The sequence below is a fragment of the Ciconia boyciana genome, chromosome 3 (genome assembly GCF_034638445.1).
Source record: "Ciconia boyciana chromosome 3, ASM3463844v1, whole genome shotgun sequence".
NCBI classification, from domain to species: Eukaryota; Metazoa; Chordata; class Aves; order Ciconiiformes; family Ciconiidae; genus Ciconia; species Ciconia boyciana.
Genome location: NC_132936.1, coordinates 102,323,915 through 102,348,026, shown reverse-complemented (window position 1 = coordinate 102,348,026; position 24,112 = coordinate 102,323,915). Strand labels below are relative to the sequence as shown.

The following is a 24,112-nucleotide window of genomic DNA, read 5'->3' as shown; positions in this document are numbered from 1 at the left end:
ATAACTTTGTTCAGTATAATTATCAGTGATCTTGAAATAAAATTATATCAGTTCTACCAACTAAAGGGTTGTAGTTACTTCTCCCTTCCCTTTTCAAATAATCACATTGCCTCATCACACATTTATACTCACTGCCATTATTTCTCTATTTGCTTCATACACATAGACATACCGGGCCTTCTGTCACATTTATGTATAAAATGTGTTCCTCTTTGTAGAAAAGTCCTGAAGAGCACTTGATGTCCTCACAAGCAACAGTATGGCGTACTGTTTTATACTGGTCCATTTTGAGCACTGGATACAGTATTTTAAATGCAACCTTCATTTTCCCCTCACAGAAAAGCTTCATGAGTTAAAACATAGCCTGGTTAAGTGAATGCAGGATTGTGGTTTGTTGTTTTGGGTTTTTTCTAATGTAGTATCTAATAAAGCATCAGCAACATTAACATTATGGTTATTAGTTTACTTAATATGATGATGTTCCATTAGACAAAAGATAATACAATTGTAGGCTGGAAATTAACTATGGAAACATGTTGATATAGTTATATGGAGTCATGAAACTTTTTCAAATGCAGGAGCACTGTGTCTACAATACAGTTTAAACAAGTTAACTTATTTCAACTGTATATGCATAATAAACTTTTGCTCTATGCTGTCATATCAGATACTCATTCTTCCAATACAAAAATTGTTTTGTTTTTTTATATACAGTAAAGCATTTAATGATTATTAAAAAAAACCACTATGGTTGAAGTTGAGTCAGAACAACTTGTCAGAACATAGTGCTTCTTGTGCTTTCAGCTCAAAAAGGAGAATTCCTATCATTGTTAAATAGCAGTAATATTTATAGACAAAAGTACCAATTTAGTTGTACTACTTTTGCTTTTCTAGAGTAAGAGAACTTTATCTTTCAGACAAATGGCACCAGCATTGCAATGGTGTGCTGGACAAGTAGCATGCATAAAGAGGAGCAGGGGCAGAAGAGTCTGAACCCATCATCACAACGGAGCTGCATGTCAGTTGATGTTACAGCCTGTATGAGAGGATTCGCTTGAAAAGCAGGTGTCTAGACACCAGACCCAAGTGCCCAGTGCTGCTTTGCCCACATGGATTTATTTAGGGGACGAAAACACCATAATGTAGACCTAAAGGTGTTCTTTTCCTAGGCTAAAGTTTAATAGAGCTTTAACTTTTTAACAAAGGTCAAAGAAGTTTCAACACATCTCCTCAGGTTAACATTGCTTAAGTAAAACCAGTGCAGCCATTTGCTGAACCCTAGTTCAACCGCAGAATTAATTACCAGAATTAATTACTAGCCACAAAGCCTTCCCTAGGATATTTAAGTGATTAGCTAAGAACAGATCTACCAGAGCTCATTTAAAAATAAAATGTTTCATTGGTCAGAACTAACAAAGGACAGCCAACTTGCCCATCAGAAGAATGCCCCAATCATCACATAGCTGTTCCTAAATAGCCAAGCTGAGGACTCATTTCTCTGAATAAGAGGGGTTTGGAGTTGTTTTTGTGTTTTGACCTCCATCACAAAGTTAAAGGGTAGCAGTTTCCTCATTTCTGAGCATGCTAGTATCCCAAGCAAGGGAGAGGCAGGGCTTTCACTTCTCACCTGCTCACAGGAAGTTCACACCTCACTGTCACCAACTAAAATAACTGAAATACAGCAAGCTCCAGCCATCCGAGACGACGTGAATCCTTCCCATTCTCCGAGCTGGCTTCAAGCGAACTAAGCGATTTTTGTAAGCCCACATCAAGCCTGTGGCAGAGGAGAAGCGGAGCCTAGGCAAAGCAGACAGACACTCCGAAGCTGGGGACAGCTCAGACAGGACAGCAAAGATCCCCCCAAACTATGAAGAGTGCCTGCAGCTCAGTGACACCAAGCAGAACAGAGAGGCATCACTTGAAAGGACAACCCTACTGTGGACATGCAGCTTAAAATGCCGCTAATTGTTATTCTGCTGGCAGGTTGCGTATTGGCCTTTTTTTTCAGCTTTTGAAGTATGATCCAAACAGCAAAGTAGGCCGAGAGACCGTTTCTTGTAACTTCAGATTTCTAATATAGGTTCCAGCCAGTCACTTAGCTCTGCACTTGTCTTTTGTGGTTGCATGTATTTCCTATTTAAGAAAAGGACTATAGCAGTTCCTGGTTTGTCACATTTTCTTTAACTACAGAGTTTGAGCAGCAGCTTCCTCTGCTGTGCATTACTCTACATTGGTGAACACTCTCTTCCCTCTCACCCTGCTCAGAAATGCCCAACCACCTACAAAGGTGATTTACAGACATGAGGCAACAAGATGAAGGATTTCAAAACCCCATCCGTGACGACAGTCCATGGGATTTTTTCCTCCATACCCAAATTTCAATCCTCCCTTCTCCATCTGCACTTCCCAGCTCTTTCCAAATAATGAGCAAACATTTCTCCAGCTTCACAGATCTGGCACATTTCATTTTCCTTGTCATTTAAGAGATACTATTAATACCAAATAGTTTGTGTGTAAGAACACTGTGCACTTTGTAAAGCTTTATTCAAAGCATCCTGTGATCTTCCACTGAAAGCATTAATTTAGCACCTTCACAGTACTTCTGAGGCACATATTATAATTCATCTCACACAGGTGGAAACTCAGAGGCACACTTAGGCTTAAGTGACTTGCTGTTGGGCTAACCACCAGAAGAACTCGTGTCCCGCCTCCCCAAATTCATTCTGTATTTCAGCATTTCTGGCCAACGCTTTGCTCCAGCGCTTCCTACCCCACATCTAACTTCAGAAGAAGTCAGCCTTTGCCTCCTCTATTACCACACCTATATAAGTCTCTGGCAGAACTTCCCAGACATCTTTTTTCCCCAAGGATTTCCTGAGATTAAGTAATTAAATCATTAAGGAAGAAGTTCATCACCTGCTAAGGAAACTACTTATACAAACAACTTTTTATACAAGCAACCTCTATGGCTGTGTTTCTACATCCCAGATACCAGCCACAGTAGCTGAATGTGAAAATCTGATGTTAACCCCTTCCAAATGAAAAGAATACTGTCAGGGTCTGGTCTTTAAAAATAATTTACCTGGATAAGTGAGAGACTGCTAGTAAAAATATCACATTTGTTTTAATTTATGTGATATTTGAGACATTTATTAATTATGATATTTGAGACAAATATCACATTTGTCTCAATTTGTTTTAAATGGGAGAAAGAACATAGGTCAGTCTCACTCTCCTTCAACTATTCTTCAGATACACTCTTATGTAATGGTATAATAGTATTTTATGTAATTGTATAATAGTATTTCTTTAATAAGAAGTAAATGTAAACATGTACGAAAGAGGACAAGCAACCAGAAAAGGATTAACACTTTAATATTATGGCAACATCTGAAAACATAAGGAAATAATTTCAAATTTAATCAGTAGTGAAAACCAAAATCACATATGAAAAGAAGGCAGGCTAAGCAAATGTGAACTTGTCTTGCATGACAGACAGCACGGGAGCTCCTAACGGTACATGACTCACTAGTGCTTAAAGAGCATTATTTGTTTTGATTCTTGCACCAGGATCCATCAACATGACATCTGGACACACAGCCCTCTTTCTTGTTTTAATAAAAGTACTTTAATAATGCAAGAGAATACCTTGTCATTAACTACTGCCAGCTATGGTCTTCCTGAACAGTGGCCATAGCTACTTTTACTCAAACTTCATGCAATAACAGATCTCACCAGAAACCAATCACAGAACTTCAGATTATCCTACAGATGACCCTTAAGTACCTGTTGAAATCTAAATTGAAGAGTAGTTTTCACCACCTTTTGTGTCTCAAGTAGTCAGAGCCACAAAGCATCTCAAGTCTCCACTCTTCACGAGGGTATTCAGAGCATGCTATCTCATCCCTTTCGTTCCCTCACACCATGTCTGGAAATTGGAGAAACAAGAACACAGCCTCATCTAGCTCCAACCCTCAAACCAGAACTGAGGAACAACAGCTGGTCTCTCAGAGTAAGTGACACATGGAGCACGCATTTATCAATTTATCAAAGAGAGATAATGCAGACACCCCTCAATGCCTCTCCAACAGCCTCTCTTGGTAGAAATGGGAAGTTTTCTAGGCAGCATAGTCCATCCAAAAGATCAAAGGAAAAAGTTACACAGCAAGCTGCACAGGTACATGCCAAGCACATTTTTCATGTTTTTCTATCAGTAAAAGCTTGTTGGATATCCTCCTAGCATTGTGTCAAAAAGCTCTACTTCAATTGAGTTTCGTTAGTGGGATTGATGGTGTAACTAGTTCAACTTCAGAGAACACTTCTAGCAAAGATTCATCATCATTCCCTCTTAAGGCTACAAAAGGGGGTGATATTTTAAGCTGCAAGCCAGCAGAAGAAAGCAGAGAGGAAAAGGACAGGAGATTATTTGTTCTTACAAGTTGTCTATTCAAGAAATCCAGAGGAAGTTTAAGTGTGACACAGTCAAGTCTACTCGTTTGCCTGTCTGTTTTTAATACACAGACTAGGATAAGGGCCAGAGAGTGTACGCTTACTTTGTATTAAAAAAAGCATGCCATGGTTCGAATAACACTCAAGTTTTCCAACCAGCAATGGACAGGATCAAAGTGACACCACTAGCACTTACTAGAGGTAAAATTCACCTGAGCTTATGACAGACAGACCAAACGTAGAGTATTCCCTGACCATCAGAAGATTGCTTTGGTGGGAGGTTACCATTACTTCAGTTCCGACAGGCTTCCCACGCTGCCCTAAGCAGATTACTCGAGTCACTTCAGAAATGGGCAGAGTAAGATGCATAAAATGAGGCTGTGTACAACATCCCCACGGAAGTAAAGGTCTTGACCTTTATAATCTCCAAGAGGTGTGTTCAAATACTATACTCACAAACAACTGTTATAATAAATAATGAAAGCACTATACTGTTAAGGCTCAGCATTTAAAAGCAAAAGGCTAATGAAGTACTAAAGCAACAAGCTTTTTTTCCTCCAGATAAAATGGAGGAAAACCAGACCCAACCCTGTTGGCACACTTTGTAGACAAATTCCTTTTGACAATTTATGAACTTTTTTCTTTCTCTTGTTTAACAAAATTACTTCAACAGTATAAAAGTTGGCAACATAGCTATCTCAGAAGAGGAAAGTTGCTCTATTCCTTATTGGTAAGCAGTGCACACACACACACAAAAAAACACCCACAGGAAATTGAGAGCTATTCATTTAGTTTTAGCCAAGTCTTTGCAAGACTGTACCTTTTGACTATTAGTTGATGGTAAACGTGCAACTGTCTGGTACTTTATCTCATATAAGGACTAGACCAAAAGAAAGTATCAACATAAAATTTTACCTTCAAAAAAGAACACAAGTGGTACGAATACAATTCTCTAGAAAAACGCTACTTAGCAAAACCAAAACAACTACTCCCCCACATACATGCAATATTTAAAAGAAAGAATTCAAAGTTGTAATTATGTTCACACAAACCCAAACTGCAAACTACAAGAAGTTCAATTTAGGGATTCAAAATCCCATGTTATCTCTAACGACACCATGTACCCCACCTCCTCTCATATTTTTTCTTCGGTATTTTGGGGGCCTGATGGGATGCTGTCCATTGCCATTACCAGGGATCTGAAAGAAAATATGAAATCACTTCTTGTCATCTGCACAGAACATGAAATCTGGAGCAACGGTAAGCAAAAACCAAATCAGGTTACTTTCTGGTAAAGTGTATTTTTTGCTAGGCAAGTTTATCCTAACAACAGCTGGTTTTAATACAGCAATAACAAAGTAACAAACTCCTAGGAATAAAAAAAGAACCGTGAGAGGGAATTGCATTTGAGAAGGCAATGATCCTGTAAAAAAGACTGGGGGTCACAGCAGACACAATCTAGATGCTAAACTTCCTGCACAAATCTGCAGCTAAGCAAGGAAATGTAGCCTCTGGACAGATAAGAACATTATTTTGTATAAGGCAAGGCAGGGAGGGAGAGTATTATCTAAAGAACAATAACAGCAAGGGCAACATGCATTTCTGGTTTATTCACTTCAGAAAAGAAAATACCACAAGAACAGCTAAAGATTCAGAAAATACGTCTTCTATCGAGAGTTTAAAAAGTCTGCATATTTGGCTTATCACAGAGGATAATGGTTATCAGCAACTTACTGACAAAATGGCTAAATGTCTCTACCAAAATTTACTCAGAAGATAAAGAATACATTAGCCAAAACCAGGCCCCAAAAAGATGCTGCTGGGCAGAGGAAAAAGTTTTGAGGAGTTCAGAATTAATCTGCTCTGCCTGACTGTACATAATTACAGTTGATTGATATGACGTGTAGTATGCTCAAAAACTCATCAACAGCAAGCTTGCAAAATGCAGTATCCACAAGAACCACTTTCTGTCTTATCCAGCTGACTAAAACCCTGTACAATTCCTCTGGCTTTTACATCTTCCCCACTTGGAAGCAATGATATCCATTCAGAAATACAGATCTCTGCATTTAGGTAACTCCAACCAGTATGGTTCTTGGAGCACATCTCTTCAGAAGCACCGCCTGCTGCCTAGACACCATCGGAATATTAAAATCAAAGTTCATTTGTCTTCAAAGTGCTCCACAGCCTTAGTTCAGGGTATTCAAGGCTTTCCCCAGAGCTCCAGGATAGACTGCGTTCTGCTGCTCTAGCTAATGTTAATTGGTGCTGGAGACTCACATTTTTGTGCGGCTAAACAAGGAACATAAAGTGATTTCCAGGTAGAATCACTCACGGCAGATCTGAGCACCAAAGCTTATGATACCCAGATCTTCCTCTCTCCACTTTTTAACTCATAGCAACTTGTATTAAACAAAAACACCTGGACAACGCACTATATTACATCCCTCCATGGATAAAGAGAAACAAAAAAGTTTGCCATACTAGTGCTACAATCATGAACAAAACACGTAAGAATTTCTAGAGCACAAACTAGAATTGCCTAAAATTCTTCCAGAGGGAAATTAGTTTAATTTACAACTGGGACATGTCTCCTCTATCATTTATAGTCAGGAGTGGGCGTCTGTTAAGTAACAACAGTAACAGTGAGTTGTGGACTCACTGTAGAAATTACCAAGTGAGAGTTCACGATCTGCGCTAATAAGACAGGATGAACAGATACTGGAGGCTCATTCTGGGGGCCAAAGTCTACGAATGTATTTCACAGAATATGTTTTCTAAAACTAAAGCCCATTCCTTGGCATTTATGAAGTCCACAAGTCATGAGTAGCCCCTGTAATTTCAGGGCACACTGGCTGAGCATCAAGAGGGCAACCAGAGAGTAAACAAGAGTCACAGTTGGCTTTGCTTCTTGGGCTGCAGACAGGTACCCACCAGGCAGGAACTCCGACAGGTGTCTGCCCCATGCAACCCCACCACCCAAATGGGTGGACCAGGGAGAGCCCTCAGCTCCTTAACACATCAGCTCTTTCAACAGGAGCAGGAAGTTACCACCTGCAGCTGGGGGTCAACCATGAAGCCAAAGAGCACATTTTTTGTGGGAGATTAACAGCAAACAAGCTTCTGCTGTTCTCAGAGTTCTGTCTGGGTACCTTAACTAATATTTTCCTTTAATTTAAATATCTAGGGGTTTTTAAGTTGAGTTTAATCTCATATGTGAGCTTTGCAACTTTTCACTCACTGGGCTCCCCCCAACATTATTTTTAGACTTTTTTTTAAAAAAAAAAAAAAAAAACAGCAAGTTACTGGCACATCTCAGGTTGGCAACCAAGCCAGAGCCTGGAAACCGCACAGCCTCCATGCGGAATGGGTTTCAGAGAAAAAAGCTGAACATTTCTCTATCTCACTACACCAGCAGCAAACCCATAGCCTCACTGGTAGGATTTCACCCTCAGCCTCAACTAAAATTTCCCTTTTAACTCTATCTGGCACCCTGTCTTTAATTAATTTAGGAGAGGTTTGATATGAAGAGTGGACAGTCAAGAAGGGAGTTGTGGAGAAGAAGGAAAAGGGGAGGAGAGGGGGCCAAGATTCAAATGGTCGATAATGGTGGTTAGCACTTTGGTACCGAGAGTCAATCTGATCTGTTTCATAAGTTAACAGGAAAAAAAAAAACCAAAACAGTCCTCACAACCTGTTGTGTTCTTGGAGCCAGGGTTTCTTAACAAAAGCCAAGAGACCTCTCCATCCCAATGGTAACAACAGATGTCAAGGTCCTGCCATGTAAAGCACTATAATTAATCATTTCAGCAGTAAGTTAGAAAGGAGTATCATCCCCTTTTTACTGACAGGGGAGCTGACTCAAAGACGACCAAGGGAGTTGCCCAAAACCACAACACTAGTCATTAGCAGAGCTGCAGTTAGAAGTTCCTGGCTACCAGCACTATTTTCAAGCACTGAAATTGGCGGCCGCCCTGCAGCCGCAGAGATGGTACCCTGCGCGCTCACCAGGTAGGGGGTCACCTGCTCCCCACACCATGCCTCCGAGCTCCAGTCACACCACCAACGTCAGAGAAGGAAGAAAGAAGGGTGCGTCCAGCCAGGGTGGTGAGCTCAGCGACAAGCAGCAGCAGTGACGCCCACGTCACCCTGCTGAAGGGGCAGCTGCAACCCCCGGGGATCTGCCCTAACACTCCCCTTGTCCCTGTGTGCCTGTCAGAGCCCAGAGAACTTGGGTCAGAAAAATAACCCTAAGGCAAAGCCAGACCTAGTAGTTTTGCCAGGTTTAGTACCCTGCATTGGCTCACTGAGTGGGGTGGGCTGAAAGATGGGCAACATGGACCCCAGAGACTGCAACGCTAAGCTACACCCCATCTTGTTTGTGCTTTACGTACTCCAAGGGGAACTTCAGATCAACTCACTTCTCAAACAAAAGCTGAAATGGCTCTTTCCATCTTAGCCCTATAGCTTTAATGTGCATTTTACAATACTAATTTCAGTTTCTCTTAATTGCTTAGTCAAGAGTGCAAAGTTACTTACATCTTACAGAACCAGCCAGCTCACAACGAGGATATTCTAAGGTGAAAGGTGGTCTTTTTTGTTAGGGTAGTTTGAAAAGTATTAAATAGGTTAATGTCCCATGTCAGTTTTTATAGAAGCAGCACAATTCTTATAACAAGCAGCTTGGGAAACCCAGGGTGACAGAGATGGGGAGGGGGAAGTGAGTATTCCACTTTTACATTAAAAGCAGAACCACAGAAATTTGCTTTTTGTAACATGATTAGTCTTAATTTATATATAAACTTACATCTAAGGCCTCTGTTATACTAGTTGAATGTATTCCCCTGCCTTCTATATTCCACCTGGTATCTGCCTATACCAAGTTCTCCAGACATTCCTTCCAACACACTTGATCCTTTGAAGCTGACATTTATCTACACGTTCAGGTACTGAAGTAATTTATTCTTTTAGAAGTGTTAAGCATTTACAACTTGCAACATCAGATTGTGCAAATATTCAAATTTTCTGGAAGAAAAAGAAAAGGAAAAAGTATTTACCTTGATGTCTACATTTACGTAGATATTAACCCCCCCCCCCAACTTTGTTATCTAGAGGCTTTTCCTTATGCATGAGAGATTTCCCACTTTTCTCCCTGTGCTTTCCAGGTACTTTCCACGTATTGTGACAAAGCAGCTAAACAACACAAGAAAAGGAACTCAAATTACCTATTACTGTTTTATTCAAATTAGCTTTCTTATTTTGAAAGATTTTCTAAGATGGCTTCTGTGGAGACAAAAATATTCATAGGCAATGTCAAAGGAATTTATTAAAGCACATCTAGCAGTGATGCAAGAGTTTTGCACTGACGGGCACTAATACAAGAAGGAACCACAATGCACCAGTTCAGACAGAAATAATTCTCCAACTTTGTCTCAATTTGGTCTCAAAATCAAGTGTTACTCCCAGTAAAAATCAATGAAAACACATCCAAAATGCAAAAAACCACAAATACTTCAACCAGTTACCATAGTTCTGCATGTGTTAACCCAGGGTTTTCACTGCCAAAACTCATTAAAAAAGAACAACCAGAAAGTGTTTGCAAAACAGATTGCTGTTATAAAGTGCATTAACAGCTATTAATAATAGAATATACATCAACCTACTGCTTTTCAGATAATCAATATTAATCGGCAACCTAATTTGGAACTGTTAAGGCAAGTGACCTTGGAGCTGCAATTCATCAGGTCTAAGCTAACGGCGGGTGAAAATAGGCCTGATAACAGTTACTTCCTTGTCATTTCCTTCCAAAAATGACACAATGCCGTTTCAGCGATCAAAGTAATTTTTATCTCATAAACGTACCTCTGAAAATAGATTAGGCCTCATAGAACGATTTTATATTTATGATCCAAGCTATTGGGCAGACTTCATGTGGAACTTGACTTACAGTTCATAAGTGCCCCGGGTTCCTTGGAAGGAAGTAAGAGAAAGGCACAGGGAAATATGGGGGAAGGAAAAGAAAGTATTGGGCGAGAGGTCTGGCACCTATGAACATCACTGCAAACTCACCAAGTCTCATAATTTCATCATTAGGCTTCAGGCATATTAAAAGAGTTGTTATTCTTTTTTTTTTTTATTTGACCCCATCATGTAATCAATAGGATGGATGCCAAAAGCCAGACATTACATGGAAGTCACCATGGCTAGGATTAAAACAAGATTACTCCCTGCACAGACTGGACCATCCCTCATTGCTTTAAATGAGACTAAAAGATAGCAACCCCTCTAATTGCAACAGCAGCAAGAAACAAGGGAGCGCTTCAGAAGTACTTCCCCACAAGAAGAAACAGCAGGGAACAGGCCAGGAAATATCCATGAAAACTCTAAGCAACCAAAGGAAAAACATGGACAGGAGGCACAGACAGGACCTGAGGGCATACTTGGGGCAGGATCCAGATGCCTGTCTGGAAGGATGGAAACCCAGGTGTAAATGGGGAGAGGGAACGCAGAAACAGAGTAGAAGGTTAAAAATAAATAAATAAAATAATACTGATGCCAAGGTAGTAAGGGACAGTTGTAAGAACAAGGGACACCTAACAACCGTGGCCTTGAGAAGGAGCATGACCAGGACAGCTGCTTCTTGCAAGGCAGGACAGGGAGTGGGACAGTGGCACTTCTCCATCCCAGGCTGCTGGGGAAGGGATAAACAAAGCCCTCTCAGAGAAAGGAGAACAAGATACACACATTCAAAGTTCAGGATTAATTTCAACCCTGAGAAGGCATCACACAAAATGAGGGCAGAATATTTTCTTCTAAAGGTGAAAGACAAGAGACAGTGCAAAGTGCTACTTCTTCCTCCCGGAATCTCATTTTAAAGCCAGTCCTGCGATTGCTAGGGATCTGGGTCACGATTTGTACGTGCCTGGGGCTGGCAATAAAGCTGTGGCGAGAGAAGGTGTCATGGCCTCAAGCTGCAGAACTTCCTAGAGACAGAGCCTCCTTGGCGGTTGTTTTATGAGGAAAGGAGAGAGCTCGCTCACCCCGGGAGAGACGGTACGACAGCAGCCAGCTGCTGTGCCGCAAGAACTGCCCATGTTACAGCACACAGGTTTATCAATATCCACTTTGCAGAAAAGAGCAGTACTTAAAGTGTAACTATATAATACATATACTATATATTACTCATATAATACATGAGGAGTAACATCTTAGGAAAACACTAGCAGCTGAGTGAGTACGACTAAGGTGCTGTTGCATGTGCACGCCAAAGAAGTCTCCAGCATTGCACTGACACCAAACAAATAAACTTCTTCTCAGTCAACTGAATCTGCTAGACCAAACCAGCCTGAACACCAGCATTTCTACCTATCCCATCTTGGCCATGCTGCTTTTCTATAAGAGTACATGCATGTCAGCGGTGATGCCATGGTGGGCACCACACAGCCTCCAGCCACAGCAATGCCGGTGGCGGGCACATGATGGGACAGCAGCTGAACCGCCTGCGCATGGAGGGGCACTGGCACAGGTCAGGCTGAACACGCTCTAAGAAGTCCTGAAAGCAATTTTAATTACCCATTCTTGGAGCATAGGTAGACTGGTTCAAACACGTGCAAGTGAAGAAGCTCGTTTACATAACAAGCGAGGTATGCATGCGAGGTACTTTGTGTAATAGCACTGCAGACTGCAAGACCTCTCACCTGCTATATTTTACCAACTATACACATACAAGACCACCTTTGGGTAGAGAGTAAGTCATTAAATAAAAATATTCATAACATGATTCAATGGTGGCATGAAAGAGGGTAGTTTGAATGCACAAAATGCCTAACACTTGCAAAAAAAATGTAAGCAACAAAAAAGTCCAATTCTTGCATACTCCACACAGTGCCAAAAGCCATTCAAAGTTTTCAGTTCTTGCTTGGGCAGCCACCCTCCAAAAGGTAACTCTACTTAGCAAACAAAACTTAAATGAAAAAAAAAAACCAACACCCAAAAACCAAGAGTGTCTACAAGACCTAAATCTCTGAATCCAAGGAAAAAGTCATTTAGTCCTGGTCCGTCATACAATGACATCATGCATTTAGCTGTTTCCACTACATTTTCCAACCAAGAGCCAAAAAGAACAATAGAGATTTTTGAGGCCTGTAAATGGCAGAGCTCAGGAAGACAAAGGAGACAAAATGAAACACATAAGTGATAGAGCTGGATAGTGACAAGGTGGATCATAAGTTGAAAGGCAGTGACAAACCCTGTGTAATACTACTACTGTGTTTCGATGTTTGTTGTTTGAGTATGGTTATCCCAACACCTAAGAGTTTTAGACATCTACTCCCCTCTGCAAGTGGAAGCCTCTGAACCAGAAACTGAAATAAAAAGTATCTAAACACTACCTTTTAAAAATGCTGCTATTTAAAAAAATATAATTTAAAAAAAAAATCAGCAAACCTATGGCTTCCTTCAGCACATTAGTGACAGCAAATACTCATTTTAAACTCAAACCTAGAGGTTTTCTACTCATATACACTCTGTCCTCATAAAAACAGTCCAAATCCAAAAATGGTGCAACAGGAAAAACAAGTTTTAAAGCATAGAAGTTAAAACAGCTCAAAGATCTTTTTACCTTTCAAATGTCAGGGGCAGGAGGCAATATCTTGAAAATGAACAAAAAACTCTACCACCTCACTTGTTACTTTATAAAAAGCTCTAAAATAGTAGGGTAAGTATGACCTATCTTTCTAACCCCCATGCCTGGAAATGCATATGTTTGTCTTCTGGACTTTGTACACCAGTTCACCAGGAGAAAGGACTGGGACAGAAGCTGTACAGAACAGAGATGGTCTCTGCTCGGAGGGTCAGAGGCAGATGTAACTTAAAAATAAATATCTCTAATTATTTGCAGCGTTCTGTCAGGGAAAGAAACAGTTGTCTTCAACCTGAACAAGAAACCAGTGAGAGTGTTTTGTGTAGGAACATGTTTATCTTACCCTCTCTTACCTTATCAGACACATCTCCTCGTCCTATTCAGAATCCAGCAAGTCATAAAATTCCATCTGTAACAAAAGGAAAAGTCCATTAATACCCCTGATAACCTTACAACAAAAGGCTAATAAGCAGTTCAAGGAAAAAAAAAAAGTTAAACTTCTGCTGCCATTCCAGTATAATCTACACCCCAGGCAAGTCACCCTCCTGTCTGCAGCAATCTGGGAAACCTGGATATAAAGGTATTAAAGATGTTGTAACATGTTCTGTAAGAAACATGCTCTTCCTCCTTCGGCAAGGATAACAGAGGTGGCCAAGGTGTACAGGGTGCCCTGTCGAGTCATAAATAAGTCTGCAGCATCCTCTCATTAAATTAAATGAGCATCAAATTACATAATGTGAATGGTTGTAAAATGAGACCAGTGGTAATGGCTAGAAATAATCACAGTGGTGTTATACATCGTGCAGACAATTTTCCATCAGTGTATCAAACCTGGGTATGCAGCACCTTTTATCTCCAGGCCAAGAAACTGTCAGTATGCAGCCTTTCTTAAATACAGTAAAGCATGCAAGAAACTGAGGGAACAAAGCTCTCATGCACAAGTTTAAGTGACGCCTACCCTGAACAAGCACATTTAAGTTCTTAACACCTTTACAAACCAACCTTTCAATGCAACAAAGATGTTTTTATAATATAGGTAAACATGACGCAGTCTGGCATACCTGGGATCAGAGGAAAGAGTACCGCGCACCTAACCAACAAAACTGCAACCTTGGAATTGTCAATAAAGTTTACAGTCACGATAGACTCGGGCTTGAACAAACACTTTTCCGTGGCACTATCAAGAAAAGGAGACATGACCTGCAATCCAGCCAGTCCATGAGTCACTAGGGCAGAAGAGAGACCTCCCATCTGGCAACTTTGAAAAGTATAAGAGTCTGCCTAGAGTGAGAAATGTGAATCAAGGATCTAAAAAACTAAACAAACCAACCCCTCCACACACCCTTTTAGCCTTTTCCGCATCCTGCCCACAAGCCCTAGAAGCCTGTTAGTCCAGTGCCAGGCTGGAAAAGGCCAGAAATATGTAAGAGTGAAATGGCACACTGTATATATTAGAATACTATTAAGGGTTGTTCATTTGTTTGTTTTTAATTTTTCAATCCAGTTACCTGGGGGGAGATATGGCAGGAATGGAAGGATTTGAAGCAAATAGTTTTCACGTTTGCTTACTTTTCCTGTAGTGATGCTACTAAGAGTATCCCAGTGCCTAAAGTACAAAACTAGATGCAAAGAAAACATTGCGTTTTAGTGGTCTGACGTCCCCAATTTGCACCGTTGCTTTGTTTTCCTCGGACACCGAGCAGCCACGATGCCAACAGACCCCAGCGGGAACCACAGGTGCTCAGCGCCACAGAAAGGTGACATCCTTCACCACGCTGCGCTGCCATTTCCCTGCCAGCAAAACAGGGACAGTGGCACTTGGGTCCCCAGCCAGGAGGGTTGCCTGGGAGCCAGGGTCCAAACTGCCAGCTCTGGGATGCTTCTCTTTTTCCCCTTTCTTCAAGTGTACAGTAGTGTACACTTTAAGTGCTAAAAATAAACCTTTCATCCAGTGAACACCATTTTCTCATCTTCTACTGATGATCATTTATTTTTTGGCATTACCAGAATAATATGACGACATACTTCCACCACTATGGGGTTTTTTTGGATTCTTTTTGTTTTTTCTATGAAGAAGAGATCTTTTGTCCATGTCACAGAAAGATTTGAACGAAAGAGAGCCACTGACCAAGACCCTGCTTGAGTATCCCTACCCTCCTACTCCCCTGCCAACCCAGTAAAATTCCTCAGAGCACAACCTCTTCCTGGCTATTTTCAGAGAAACTGCAGCAATCATACAAGAACAATGGGGAAGTTTGTTTTACTCAAAGAGTAAATGTTTTGCAGCTTCCAATGTAAATATTTTAATTAATGGATTTTTTTTTTTAACTCTCTACTGCCTTACTTGTGTTCACATTCACACAGAGCTATGAGGACAGAAGCAGCAACTTCTATAACAGAGAAGAGGAGAAAAATACAACATAGGAAAATGACACTGACTTCAGAAAAAGCACTTTCATAAGCAAATCAAAATTCACTGGGCATCTGCTGGGGGGGGTCTGGGACAAAAAGAATTAAAGAAGAACTAGTCTGCTCATTTCCTGTGTCCGGCTGAGGACTCATGTTAGCTCCCATCAAGATAGCGGGCTTATTTTAATAGCCAACTTGTAGAAAACCACAACCTAATCTGTTTCCAAAACATTACACCCAATGACCAGGCTACAAGGAAAAAGTGATGACTATCTTTTTGCCTCAGTCATCAATACAGCGGCTCCTAACCACCCCATCACTCTGCATCCACTTCACAGAAACACACTAATCTTGTCTTAACGATCCATAAACCAAGCGTTGTGGACTCGGTCAGCAGGATGGGACTCAGATTCACTCTGAGCAGGACCGCTTTGGTACTACAGAAGGTGGCCAGACAGAGATGCCACGCCATCCTGCACATGCTCCTCTGGTGGTTTCAGGGTCCAGCAGCACCCCCGCGCGCAGGCAGCTCTTCCACTCTGAACGGTGCCTCTCCCCGCAGAAACCATCTCCCTCCTCTGCCCCCAGATGCGGGGCTAGAGTTTGGATGTGATATCAGCAGATGGCTGGCATTCGAGATTTTTTTAAATTTTCTTTTTCAAATGAAGTGGGACACAGATGGTGCTGTTCCTGCTTTCCCTAAGCCTGACTGGAACGTGAATGTAGACCTGTCTGAGCTGGGAAGTGCAACCCCGTAGTATGTTTCTGAAGAGCTGCAGAAACTACTGCACAGACCAGTTTAGCCTGAACCAGTCGCACACGTGGCAGTGTTTCCCTTCCCCTGCTTTTATCTGAATGGGAGGTTTTGTTCCTCTTTGTATTGACTTCGCCACACTTGATGCCTGTTAGCAACATCCTTCCAGAAGTTCAACAAGCAGGTCCATAGAAATTCCCTGCCACTGTCAGCAATACGCATGCTACCCCGGGTAAAATCCTCACTATATCTTTCCAACAATACTGCACTCGTACTCTTTCACTGCCTCATGCAAGATGTCAGTTCTGCGCTTGTAAGACTTCCCAGATTCTGCGATTCTCGCAATCACCATCCACACCAGTGGCTCCATCACCTCCAGGCCACCATGACAGTGGCACTTGGCTCGTCACATCCTGCTAGGCAGTGGCTAGTGCTGGAAAGGATGGGAAGAGGCCCGCTGTCTTATTTCCAGCAGGGACTACTAATTGAAGGAGGAGCCAGACCTACTGATTGCAGTTCATTGAGAACAAACCTTCCACAGTCCTAAATTAGTAAATGCTAACTATCAACTGGTCCCCATTAAGATGGGGAGTGGTGGGCAGAAAGAATGAGTGGCTGTTAATTGAGACATCCTCTAATTTGGTAGCAGCAGGAGACACTGGGGACAAGGAGGTCATTGCTGTTTCTGCACAGGCAGCCTGAGGCTGGTGCTCACACAGAAGGAAGCAGATGCGAGAAGATACATCACACCCTCATGGTGTGCACCCACCTCGGTACCTGTCTCCTGTGAAAGGTAAATGGATACCGAAGGGCAATGCCGGCTGAGAGCTCCCCTTGCAGCAGGGTGATTCGGAAACATGTGTTTGCAAGACCTTTCCTGTCCCTGCCAATGCCACAAAGTGAAACCAAATCTCCTGATCCTGCATTTGAGTGTTATCAACCACTACTATGATTGTACATGCATGTACAATATCAGCTTTAGCTTCCACACCAGTAAAGACTTTTTTAAAAAAAAAAAAAAAAACCAACATTTGTTTCCCCATATTCCCCATCAGATTTCCTGGCTATATAGGCAACATTGAAACACAGAGTAAGAATCAATGTAATAAATATCTCTGCTCAAAACAGAGCTCTTGCAAAATTAGCTCATACCACTTTGCATGAAAGACCCAAGTGAGGAAGAAGACTTTGCATTAAGCACTCAATGCATATGGACGCTGGAAAAGGAAATCTCTTAGCAAGTGAGCAACCTAAGGCTTGTGCCAGTCCTTCCATCTTCCTCTCTGACCTCTTCTAGGGAGCCACTGCACTCGGCTTTTTCATGTGCCTATTTAATCAGCATCGTGAAACTCATACAACCTTAGCGGTGTCTCTGTGGTCTTCTCATCCGGGCAATGAGTAGAAACGTTCCCCAAAGGAGCTGCACATTCATGAGTCTCCCATGCCCACGGGATGGAAAGAGAGAGAGAGGAGAGAACAGATGAATGTTAATCTCTCCTCCTTGCCTCCAGCAGCAGTCTGTACTCTCCCACGCAGAGAAAAAGAAGGCTGTACAATTTGTGGAGGCCAAACTGTCTGGAAAAATGTAGAGAGAGAAAACCGATGGCAAATTCTCTTCTCTATCAATTCTCTTACCATAAGGAAAGTGAAAGTCAGTCATTGAGTTGCTGGTGGAAGATGAGACCACAGGGTCTTTAAGGGGCTGCTTTTATGCAAACCACAGAGCTGGACTACTCAGTTCAACATATTAGCTACCTAAAATATTCCGTTCACACACTGCTTGCACTGTATGACTTCTTATGGGGATTACTTTTATTAGCACATTACATTTTTGTCTGATCATAGGAACACACAAAAAGGACCCAAGACCACTCCATTCTGGATCTTAATTCACAAAGGTAGGACTCCTCTGTAGCCTACCTGACTCCAAACAGCTAATTCCTAACCACGAGTAGGTAGCCGACAAGCACATGAAATACCGAGGTTGGAGCAGTCGCCACCACACACACTTCTTTAACTGATTTGTGTCTCAAAGGTGTCTGTCAGCACACAGTACTGTAACATGTGCCAAACGAGAGCACGGGGGAGAAGCTCTAAGCAGGAAACAGAAGCTCGTCTTAGATTAGCACAGCTCACTCAAGTGTAGTGCTATGCTCAGATTTGGTTTTGATTTGCAAACCTTGCTGTCATTGGCTAAAAGGATGTTTGAAGTTTTGTTAAAAAAAGCAAAAAAAAAAAAAAAGAGCCAGAAAGCTAAAACAAACACACAAATGAAGTTGCCCTGGCAGCAGTCGGTACCTTTAAAAATCTTTCTCAGCCCCTGTTTTACAGCATCCTGCTTCTTGCTTTCCCATCTCCCCTTCCAGCTGAAGGCAACCACTCTGATGGGCACCTCCCAGGTCTCCAGCACATCATGCGCTAAAAGATGCAGCAGAGAGAGAAAGAGAGTGCCTCCCCACTGCAGGGGCCTGAGGCAACACCAGCCACCTCTGACCTTGAGAGTCCCTCCCCACCACCCCCAAATCCCTACTGCAAGAGGGGCACTTTGTTGCCTGTTGAGATGTCTTACAAATAAGCAGCAAAGTCCAACACCAACTTGGCTCCACGGAATTTTAAATGGCACCTTGGTGGGCTGGCAGCAGGCTTCCAGCTCTCACCATTCATTCCAAAATTAACAGACCTGGAGTCATCGTGTTGCCTGAAGACGCCAGATCCTACTCTCAAATGCACGCACCAGCAACTGCAGCCATGGTTTCGATTGTGCTAATACCTGCCCAGTAGGAACCACTCTGAAAGAGTTCACTTGCTTACCCTAACTCATGAAAAATGACTGCAGCAGACACATACTGCAACTAGTAACTTGATCAAGGGCAAGGTGAAAGTTTTTCTCTGGGTAATCTAGAGAAGAAATCTGAGCCTTAAAGGGAAAACTTAAATGAAGATTGAGGGGGGAAAAACCCCCCACTATTTAATGTTAGTATTCGTTAATATTTGGGCTTCAACTGTGGATAAACAGACAAGAATCTCTTTGCCTGTGCAGATATTTAACACTGTTTACACATGAAGTCCAAAAGGATCTCCTCATTTTATAAATAATTTGATCTGATGACATCAGAAAAAAGTGCAACTTGAGCTACATACAGAGGCAAAACACTTGGCTACTGACGTCTAAACAGGGGGGGGCAAAGACTAAACATCAGAGTCACTAACACTCAGCAAATGGTTTATAGTTGAAGCTAAGCACATAACATAGTGCACATTCAACACACACCAAACTGCGACTCTTCTTAAACTTTTAAAGCTGTGCTTACCAGTAACTCATTTTAAGTATTCAATATAAGATTCTCCTAAATGTAAACACTCCATCTGTCACTTACACCTGACCACATAAGCCACCCAGCAATGCCTTACTCCTCCGATGTGGCAGGCACAACACATCAGAAAGAGCACTGGTGGAGCCACAGGGCCAGATAACACACAGACGGTATCGGCAGAAGTTCAGACTTCTCTCTCCCAGGAACGAGGAGAAAAGGTTCCCAAAATATTTACCGGCTGAGCTCAAACCCCACATTTTTGTTTTCCTTTGTCACATGCTCCCATATGTGCGCATATATGGTTGTAGTTACAAGTGTATGTAATTTGCTTAAGATCAATCACTTTGCATGCCAGGGCAGCGGGGGAAACAGAAACCCTGCACACAAGAAACTCATGACCCTATAAAGAAATACTATTTCCAGCTAAAATTTGCTCTTCAGTTTAGTCAAACGCACAAACTTAGTTTGTTTCCAGTTTTGTTTCTCAACTGAGAACCTGCGAACAGCAATATAAGAATACCACAAGCAGTCTCAAAAGATGGTCAAAGAGGTATTTGATACCCTAAATTTTGGGTAGGCTTCGTGAATTGAGCAAATTATGGGGGTTTTTGTGATGTTCCCTGTTGTCTGCTGCAAGCCATAATGCCAGGTTATACTCCAAATACACTGCACAAGGGCATGCTTTGAGTTTAAAGGAAGAGACAATCAAGAGGTCTGTATGCAGAAGGAAGGAATACAGGCTTTTTGGGGGGGGGGGGGGGAGCAAGCAATTTTGGTGTAGCTAAATTTTGTATAGCTACTGATACTATATATAGAGTATCTGATATACAGTATCAGTAGACAGTATCTGATATACACAATCAGTAAGGAATTATCTGACAACAAAGTAGAAGTCTGTGCTTTTAAGACGACCTTCATTTCTGACCCAGAGGGACAATGAGGACCACAAGCATTTAACTTGAAAGCAGTGACCACATGTGGTCAGAAAGGCTTGCCAGGATGTGATGCTTAATTACAACTTCATCCTGCGCAGCTCCCTTGAAAAGGATCACCTGTGACATCTTGCCCAAAGCAGCTCCTACAGAGCACAGCCCAACCAAAGAGGAGACCAGGGTGCCAAAAATAACAATTAAAAAAGCTTTCCCCTCAAATAATGAGGTATCCCTTATAATTCAGCCCTACAAAACCAGATTTGTCAAGTTCTAAATTGGGTTGCAGCAATATTTCATTACAGCATAAATCTTCCTTATACCGTAGTAAAGATGCCTAATAATTTAATATGCTATAATTTTTTTTAAATCTGGAACTCGTCAAAAACCGCCTGAAATAGGCATCTCTTTTACAGTCCATTTTCCATATAGGTATAGATTCCAAAATGTAACTGGTTCACATTCTTTGCATGGAAAAACGTTTGCAAAGTGCATTTGCATGTAGACTAAGAAAGGTTGTAATTATCTCTCCTGGGTTTCTTAGGTAGGTCAGTGCACATCCTACAAAGGCTTCTGTATCATCCCATGATATTCATTGAGCATCATTTTTTTCTGAAAGCAGCAGAACCTCTTGAAAATAATTACACCAACAAGTAAAAATTTCAGAAGAAAAAAGTGGGATTCCAGAGCCAGAACTTAGAGAACTTTTTTTTTTTAACTTTTAATAAAAAGTTTCACAGCCCTTTTTATGCTGAAATGGATTATTACACAAAATGCTGAATTACAACTGTCTCATATACTACTATTTCAGCGGATAACATGCACAGACTTCACATAAAAAGAAATAAAAGAAAGGGGAATATATTTAAATGGATGGGGGGGGGAGAAAAAAAAATACTGACAGTACTTGTTATTAAAATTTGTAATTCCCATTCCCTCCCAACTAATCTGGTCTTTAATAAAACAAACACCATTTCAAAGCAGTTACCATGTCTATATAAACCACCACTGTAAAATGTTAAGCATACAACCACATCAAGCACTACGGAATATACACATTTTTCTTCATGAAATAGATGGGATGAAAACAGCTACATAAATTTAAGATTGCTCAAAGTTTGCAAAAACAGTGATGTCATTTTCCTGCTGCTTCTGAGAAGTAAGCGCAGTTTACATCGTCGCTTCCTGCTGTCCCGCTTTACTTTACTTAACCCAAGAAACACAGGACAGGCACTGCAGCACTTCAGTGCTGGGATCATCGGAGGAAGCTGCGACAAGTCCGTTTTACATCTCACCAAGCCTCTTTTAACACCAATTCAATAAAACCTGCACTGCCAGGAGTTAAAATAAGAGGTGAACTGCCCTCTTATTTGCTACGTCTCTATGAGCATGCATGCTATTTTTTTTCTTTACCCTGTTCAGACAGGGGTCACTGGCAGCGTATGCAGAAGCTAATTCATGGTCCTGATCCTGCAAAGCCCTGCTAGGAGAAGGCCCCAGAAAGCATCTAAATGCAGCAATTAAGACGTGTGTGACTAGTCTGCTTATCGCATGATTGCACTCCCTGGAGTGGAGTCTTGATACAGGCTTAAGTCAAGATAGTGAGTGTCACAACCATTTCACAGCTTGCTGTCAGATCTTTGAGACAATTTTAAAGAAGGAAGAACAAAAAAAAGGGGGTTTTTTTGTTTGGTTGGTTTTTTTCAACTTCAAATATTTTACACTGGGGCATGGCTTTAATAAAAATGTTATTTTGGGTAACTGACTGACTCACTATTTATTCCCTGAGATTAAATGGTATCAAGCCATTCCTAAAGAGCTAGGCAATCTAAAAGTGGTTCCCTGCAAAAAAGCTGGGTTCGTACCATTCAAGGAACTTCCTAACCCTGTTTTCAGGCTAACATACAGCCAGCCCTGTTGCTTCTCTCTCAGTTCCCACACTGAAACAGTGGGAACTTTACTTTCCCTCTTACTTCGTTTACCAAACCACTAAGTTTTCTGTGCTCCAGACACCCCTCAGGGGTGCTCAGGCTGGGGTGGCTGCAGGAGAGTGGAGGCTGTCCACAGGGCTCGGGTGGGCTTCCGAGAGGCTGGGGGGGTGTCTGTATTTTGCTTTTTGGGAGTCAAACGCTGGGACTAAGACTGGTAACAGGAAACTCCTTGGTTAACTATTTCTCCCAGCATTCCTAGGAAACAATCTCTCTGAAATAGATTTTTTTTTTTTTTTATTAAAACAAAACAAACTCACACACACACACACAAAAAAAGAACCCAGTTATCTAAGATTAATGCCCAGCCAGGTTCCCCACAGTTTTTTTTAAGAACTGGGTTGGCTTTTCCAGCCAAGGAGGAAGTGAGGCCAGACTCTGAGAGCCGTTGGGCTGATGCTGATCTGCAGAAACTCTATGGAGTTCAGTAAAATTATTCTGCACTTATTTATAGCTCCACCAATAAATGCAAAACCTGGTAAAAATGGTTTTCAGATATTGAAAGTGTACTAGCCTTAAAAAAATGTAATTCTAGCTGATTTATGACTTTTGAATCACTCAGATAAAGGAGGGACCTGTCTCAATTCCTGTCTTTCTAAATTCACTTCCCCAGAATTTCTAAATTCGCTACCTCGGTTAATTCAGTGCATCTACTACAATTAAAGCTTACTTTTGTTGTTCTACTCTGTGCTTTGTATTTTACATCATCTGCATATATATACACAAAATACATATTAGAATTTGTTTGTTTTTAAAAAAGTGACACACAATAAATGTAAGTAATATAAATATCTGACCTTACATTACCAAATCACCAATACTTCAAGCAAGGATTTTTATTCCGTTAGCATTCTTCTTTAAAACACACACACATCCCAAAGAAAAACCACACAACACAAGAAAACACAAAATCTTCTCCCTAGAGTAGTAATTACTTGCTGAAAAAAGTTAATATTTTCCTTAACTGGAACCTTTTTATAGCTGGGAAAACAATGCATAAAGAATTAGCTAAATCCACATGCTTGTACATCTATTAGTTAAAATATTTTTTCAAGGAAGTTTAATCAACAGTTATGTCTAGCACGCACTGTCACATAAGTACTGCTGTCCACAAAATACTACCAACAAAAATATTTGTATAAACCGCAAAGGAAAGACATGGTAATGTTTATTACACAGGTGGACCACCTCACCAGACTCTGAGCTTTTACGGCATTATAATAAACAGTACAAATTTTTAATCATTACCTTAGTTAGTCCTTGTACCTGGCAGAGTTTGCATCTACTACATCCAATGCACTTAGTTTTGATTTTGAAATCAAGTTACACCAATCAAATTATTAAAATCCTCAACGTTCACTACTGCCCTCCCTGTCTTCAAATCACAAAAACCACCCAAAACCTAACCCATCTCCCACACCTCTTCCCAGAAGTATGCTTTCTAGGTTTTCATACACAAAAGAGGCTGGAACTTGTCCCAGCTGATCTGTGCAGCTTTGATGACTGCATTTTCAAAATAAAAGCCAGGAAATTAGTCATGGTAGAGTAGCATCTCTAGGGGACAGTTTGGGTGGCCACCAGCAAGATGCGCGTGGAAGGATGTGTGAGAGAGGATGATTGGTATCTAC

At 41.3% G+C, this 24,112-nt stretch overlaps 1 protein-coding gene across 8 annotated transcripts in view; it reads right to left on the bottom strand.

The window, feature by feature from the left end:
- TRERF1 (transcriptional regulating factor 1) overlaps positions 1-24,112 on the bottom strand; it is a 104,870-nt gene that overhangs the window by 61,726 nt on the left and 19,032 nt on the right. For 6 of the 8 annotated variants that reach the window (XM_072856835.1, XM_072856837.1, XM_072856841.1 and 3 more), the window contains one exon: positions 13,444-13,499. The gene's annotated coding sequence lies outside the window, so the exon portion shown is untranslated. Of the gene's footprint in view, positions 1-5,578; positions 5,649-13,443; positions 13,500-24,112 lie in introns of all 8 variants that reach the window. The other 2 variants (XM_072856838.1, XM_072856836.1) reach the window with 1 other exon arrangement.